The sequence below is a fragment of the Triticum urartu genome, chromosome 2 (assembly GCF_003073215.2).
Source record: "Triticum urartu cultivar G1812 chromosome 2, Tu2.1, whole genome shotgun sequence".
NCBI lineage: Eukaryota > Viridiplantae > Streptophyta > Magnoliopsida > Poales > Poaceae > Triticum > Triticum urartu.
Window position 1 is genome coordinate 207,922,610 of NC_053023.1, and position 7,157 is coordinate 207,929,766.

Here is a 7,157-nt window from a genome sequence, read left to right on the forward strand (position 1 = left end):
CACTGTCTCATTGAAATCCTGTTGTTCCTTTGTGTGGAACCTGTAATCAACAGCAGTCCTTCTCCTGGTAGCATATGGATCTGTCTCTCTCCATTTCCTCAGTCCTGAGTCTCCCCTGATCTTCATGTTCTCAGCCACAGGATGAGCATCATTGTGGTCTGGAATTTTTGGCTTCAATTTTCTCAGAACATGCTCTTCATCTTCTTCTTCAGCAACAGTCTCAGGCACTGGGGCCTTGTTCTTCTCAGCAGCTGGTATGTTTCTGGTATTTCTCTTTGGTGCAGTCTTGGGCTTGGAGGCAGCTTTGGGTGCTTCTTTGGGCTTTGATGATGCAGCCCCTGTCCTGATAGCATCACCCATAAGCTTCTGTGCCTTGGGTGCTGGTGCAGCAACCTCTTCTTCCTTTTCTTCTTCCATCATGGAAGCCTTTCCAATCACTCTGGCCATGGTCTTCTTGACCATTTCCTTCCTTTTCTTTCCTTCTACAGCAGGCTCTTTGGGTTGAGATTCCAAAGATGCTTGAGAGGATGCTCTGGCCTTAGACATTGGTTGTCTTCATGCTGGCCTTTTGATCTTCATCCCTGGCTTAACTGCAGCTGAGCTGTACTCCTTCTTAACCACCTTCTTCTTTGATGTGGCCTCATCCTCAGTGGCCACATAGTCTTCATCCTCAGACTCTGAAGTTTTCTTCTTGCTTGCTCTAGTGGCAGCTTTTGGCAAATTGCTTGGGGTGCTCCTGCTACCATCATCTAAACTGCTAGAGGGACTAGTGCCCTCACTCAGGTGAACCTGCTCCTCTAACCTGTTCTGGCTGTCACTCTGGTCAGACATGTTGCAAACACTGACAGCAGACCCTGTGAATAGATATAGATGAGATAGAGTGGATGAGCATCATAAAATGCAGAGGTTTTTGCAAAAGAATGAGCCAAAAACTTAGTTTTAGTTTTCCACAGAAAGCATTTTGGATCAACCGATTTGCAAACTCGGTGATACCGAAGCAGCTGTTGGAACCTAAACTAGTGAACTCGGTCAGACCGAGTCATAGTTCGGTGGCACCGAGACTGCTAGGGTTTCACAAAGTCCTGAACTCGGTCACACCGATTTGCAATTCTCGGTCAGACCAAGAACCACATGTGCAATGGCCTTGGCCGAATCGGTGGAACCGAGTTCTGCAACCCGGTGGGTCCGAGATGGTTTCGGCGGAAACATAACCCTAAATTTTTGATTCACCTCTAATCTATGGAGTGTTTTGACTGGATAGAAGCGTTTCAATCGTGGTAAGAATCATAACGAACACAATGTGCTAGGAATCGGACGGGGATAGCACTGTGATCGTGTCCATACCCTAGTTCAGCGATGAACTCGCTACGGCGGCAACGGCGGGGAAGAATTCCTTTGACGGCGGCGGAGACCAGCGACAGGAGGCAGCTGGCAACGAGGAGGACGATCCGGAGACCCAGGAGGTAGAGCGAGCTATGCGCGGGCGAAGGGGTTTCGGAGAAATTTCCAAAATTTTGCCCGTGAGTATATATAGCCCGACCCTGTCGGTGTGACCGAGTGGAATAACTCGGTGGCACCGAGATGCATAACTGTTGACAGTTACAACAACTTGGTGTGACCGAAAAGTTCAAATCGGTTGCACCGAGATTGAAAACCTAGATCGACTTAGTGATCTCGGTATGACCGAAATGGATGAATCGGTCAGACCGAAACGCACAAAGAAGTTTTGGAAGTTTAAGTCTATGACGAATCGGGGACTTCGAGTGCTCCTCACACAGAGTGGTTCGAATCTGACTTGATCAAATTTTGTGATGTAGCATGAATAGAGTTTGAGACGAGAAAAGCATAGATAGCTAGAGAGGGTTCTTAGGCATTCTTGTCCATCCACTTGGCAAAAGAAAACCAATCAATCAAAACAATAAGTGGATGTCCTCGAATGATTAAAATATGCAATCAACATGCTCACACAATAAAATGGCAATTGAAATATGTGGCAAAGCATGCACAATCAATTCTAGCATCTATCAAACAATTTGCGATGACTAGGTCATCTATATATGAGTATATTGACTTAGGAGTCAAATGAGAACATTTGATCATAGGTCATACTCATCGTTTAAGCACAAGTGGGGTTACCACTTTTACATAAAGCATTGTTGTGTTCACACCATTAGAGTTGCTTTAGCTCAATTCTTAGAGTAAAGCTCCCCCTAGATGTTTGATCCCCCCTAAGAGGGATTAACTAACCTTGGGTTTTGTCGATGATGACTTCATGTAGATGTTGAAGATGTGGATGCTCAATGTTGATGTATATCATTTGGAGCTATCCATTGGAGTGAGTTGCACTTTCAATACCTACACGGGTTAGTCCCACAAGGAACAAACAAGGATATCCATAGACAGAGTGATGCACACACAATATGATGTCTATGAAAGCTTTTAGGTTACCTTGTCCCTTGTCTTACCAACAAGAGGGTTTGTGACTCCTTGAACTAGTGCAAGATGTGGAAGTTGATTGCACTTGTTCTTGCCAAGATGATAAGAGTGAAGTATGTTGGCGGAGTCACCCTCAAGAACTCTCTAGTTCTTCTTCTTCGGGATCCACACCATCTTGATGGGAATCCTCGGTGTTGTAGTTGTACTTGATGAAGTGGAACTTGAAGTAGTCTTGGGAACCCACTTGACCAAGGCCTTAGGAGCTTCTTCAAATGCATCAATTTCCTCTTGAAGCTTGTCCTTGCCTTTTTGCTTGTGGTCTTGTGGTGGAAGATCATCTTGAACTCGTGTCCCTTTGAGAGAAGTAGGATCATACTCCTCTTGTTGAGGAACAAACTTCGTCTTGGGGTATTGATCTTCTTCCCACTCAACTCCATTGGCATTGAACTTCCGTTCAAAACCAACACCTTGATTCTTCCGGTGCCTTCCTTGCTTGCGTACAATTTCCTCGAATTGCTTACTTCCGGCAAGGCTCTTGTAAACACCTTCCTCTATAATTCCCTTCAATAAGCTATTTTCTTTCTCAACTGTAACTTGGCTAAGAGAATCATTAGTGGAATCAAGAGAACTACTAGAAGCAACAATATTGGATTTAGCATGATTATTGGTACTACTAGAGGAAGAATCTTTCTTGTTCTTGTTACTAAACTTGACTTGAGGCATGTAAGTGGATAAGAGTAAACGCTTGGCAATGTAAGAAGAACTTTTCTTACGAAGATCATCATTGATTGCTTTTAAGAACTCATGCTCTTGCTCAAGGTTGAGCTTTTCAAAGCGTAATTTCTCATGAGTCCTTAAAAGTTCTCGATGATCTCCTAAGATAGTTTCATGAGCTAATTTAAGAGTGTTTAGTTCTTTAGTTAGAGACTCAATCTTCTCCTTGTCATTCGTTTTATCTTGATTAGCATGATTAATTAACGTTTCATCATAGTATTCATCACTAGAGTTGTCAACAAGTAAATCATCATCACCTAACAAGTCATCTTCATCACTATTGAAATCAACATACTCGGGGTGTGATACCTTTGGGCCTTTAGCCATGAAGCATGTTCCAACTCCTTCATTTGGTGAGTCAAATATGTCGTAGGAGTTGGTTGTCACAAGTGCTAGACCGGCAACACCTTCATCTTGAGTATATTCGGAGTCGGAGTGATAGCTTCTCTTGGAGTGGTTGTCGGAGTCGGAGCCGGATACCCATTCACCAACATGAGCTTGATGTCTTCGTTTTGTGTAGCTCCTTGATGACTTGTCCTTTCTTTCTGAATCGTTGCTTCTCCGTGAGGGTCTTCGTTCATAACGATCATCTCTACTCCTTCTTTCTCTAGATGGTGATTCTTCTCTTCTACTTCTTCTCTTGGGAGAATCTTCTCTTCTCTTGTAGGGGGCCGTACACTCATTGAAATAGTGTCCGGGCCTTCCACAATTGTAGCAGTTTCGCTCTCGACTAGAAGATCTTTTGTCATTGTAGGACCTTGATTTGGAGCTTCTCTCTTTGCTTCTACTCTTGTAGAACTTGTTGAAGTTCTTCACCATTAAGCTCAATTCTTCATTGAAGGTTTGTTTCTCACTCGATGATGTGGGGGCTTCACATGAGGCTTTGTAAGCACCACTTGATTTGTTGTGAAGTTCCTCTTTATCCTTGAGTGACATCTCATGAGCAACAATTCTTCCGATGACTTCCGTTGGCTTGAGATCTTTGTAATTGTGCATCATTTGGATCAGTGTGCACACGGTATCATATTTTCCATCCAGGGCTCTTAGGATCTTCTTGATGATGTGTAACGCCCCAAGACCGGAGCTTCAGTTGCCTTCCAGGGTTTCCGGGTTTCGTCGTGTGTTTTGTTTGGTTCTTTGCATTCATATTTGCTTCGTGTGCATTGCATCATGTCATCATGCCATCATGTCATTTTTTTATTTCAACTAAATAAATGGCATGGACCTTTGATCCATTTAAACCAAGGGAATTCACCTGGTGACTTCTCTTTATAACATACCCTCCCGATAGTAGGGAGCTATATTAAATATTCCAATTATGTGGAATTATCATCACACACTTGCAAATATTTTCCCCATGCCTTCGTCCCATTTTTCCCTTCTCTATTAATGTCCATTCTTTCCCTATAAATTCTAGACTGTGACAGGATCACCTCCTCCAATTTTCAGATCCTTTGAACTTGTTTTGGTTGGATTCAAAAATGGCTCAAGTTTGAATCTAATTCAAACTTGAATTATTTTTCTATCTCTAAAATATCGCCAAACCATTTTATTATATTTGTGCAAAGTTCCGGCGTTCCAAGAATATTTTATTTTCTGAAATATTCTTTCCCTAACCCTCTCTTATTTTTTTCTTCTCTCTATTTGTTTTCCTGTTAAAGCAAATTAGAGGGAGAGAGAAGAGAGCAGAGCCCAGCGGTCAGGCGGCCTGCTTTCCCGTGGCCCATTCGGCCAAGGCCTCCCACGCCCGGCCCAACCTTCCCCGCAGCCAGTGGCCCAAGGCCCAGCCGCGCCCCCGCTGTAACCCTATCATTGCCTGCTCGTTCCCTTCTTTCCCCATCGACCTCTCCCTCCCGTGCCGCCTCCACACACATCTCTAGAGAGAGGAGCAGAGCCCTCGGCTCGATCCAGATCCTCTCGACCCCTTTTCCTCCCGATCCCACGCAACCCCCATCGCCAGCTCCTCCCGCGAACGCCGCCGAGCGCTGCCCCTTGGCCGCCGCGCAACCTCGCCTTCCTCCCAGCACCACGAGACTGCTCCGCCGCCTCCTCACCTCCCATGCCGCTGCTGTGCCGGCCAGCGACCGCCACTGCCGGAGCTACTCCTTCCTCTGCACGCTACCCTGGAGCCGCACCGGTCTTCCCGTCCCCGCTCGCGCCAGGAGCCCGAGTCCTTCGCGTCGCGTCTCTCATGGCCTCGCAGCTCGACCTCCTGTCCTGCGCCCAGAGCACCATCCTCTTCGTCGCCTCCCCGCCATGGCACCCTGCAGCAGAGCACCATGGCGACCATCACCTGCGCCTCCCCGAGCAGGAACTCCTCCTTCCCTGCACCCGTGCTTTGCTGACCGGAGGTGTCGTCCTCGACTGTCTCCAGCACCACTGCCCCGCTTGCGTCCTCGACCTCCTCCCTCCACGCGCTGTCAAGTTTCGGGAGCCGCCGCTGTTTTACTTTTGCTGCTGCATCTCCGGCCGTCTGCAGGCGAACACGCCCGGTGTCTGCGATGCCTGCTGCTGCCGTTGTTTTCTTTACCTTTCAACGAACGAGCAGCGCCTTCAGGGGTTTTCGCCAAGTTCTTTTCCATAGGCCTCTCCAAGACCAGGATGCGCCAAGTCCTGTTTGTGGATTTCGTCAAGTTCGAGCTTCATTGAACGAGGGCTTTTGCCTTACTCATTCTGGGACGCGACAAGTTCCTCTTCGAAAAAAACGCCTACATGATGATCCGACAAGTACCGTGGCACCGAAGATCTTTTATGTGTCAAGTCCATCTCCGAGGATTTCACCAAGTACCACGACGACCGTTATTCGCCAAGTACCCCTCGGATGCACCAAGTTCGACTATATGGACCACCAAGTTTCTCTACCGGTGACTCGAACGACTACGAAACGCCAAACGTGTACCACTACCGTCGACCCTCGAAGATCCTTTGGACGTCAAGTTCCTCGTCGTGACCCTGAACATCTACAAATCGTGTACCACTACTTCCATTACAACCCGTGAACGACTACTTCCCTCGACGTTTTTGAACCGCCTTGAAATGCACGCTTCGAAGGTATAACCCTGAGATGACCACTATGGGCCGAATGCATGTGTTGTATGAGATGCACCGTTTGCACCGTGTCCGATTTGTCACTCGTTTTCCATGCCACTAACTCGTGGGAACCCGGTAGTCGGGATCACCCCACCATCTCTAGCATGTTCCGCGCATCCGCACACTTCTCCTTTGCATCGGTATCTCAATCGAGTTACCGGAACTGGAACGCTGTCATGGCACCGTTATCGTTGCCGTGGCACCCTTTTTCTTTCCACCACGATGACAAATGCTTCATAAAATGCTCGTATCAACTTATTCATAAATATTGCATAAAACTTGCATGTCATCCGCATCATGATAACAACTTCAAGAATGTTTAAATTGTTATTTGCATTAATTTACTAATGCATATGGGATTTACCGGATTTGTTGTTTGCTATATCCGGCCCCATTTAAATTGGTTAGATAGATAATCCCTTTATGTTTCACCTCTTGACATGCTTAACAACATTTAATATTGTTGAGTACCTAACCGGGAGTGAACTAAATAATGGGATGTGGTGTTTTGTCAATATGCATCCCGATGCATATTGAGCTCCACTTAATTTGTAGGATTGTTTGTGCTTTTGCCATGCCATGCTTCTTTAAACCAGACATGCATCATAATTGTTTGTGCATCATGCCATGATTATGTGGTGGTTGTTTACTATGTTGTGTGCTTCTTTCCGGTGTTGCTTCTTCGGATTGGTTCCGGTAACGTCGTGATTGTGAGGACCCGTTCGACTACGTCCGTTTGTCTTCTTCATGGACTCGTTCTTCTTCCTTGCGGGATTTCAGGCAAGATGATCATACCCTCGAAATCACTTCTATCTTTGCTTGCTTAGTTGCTCGCTCTTTTGCTATGCCTATGCTGC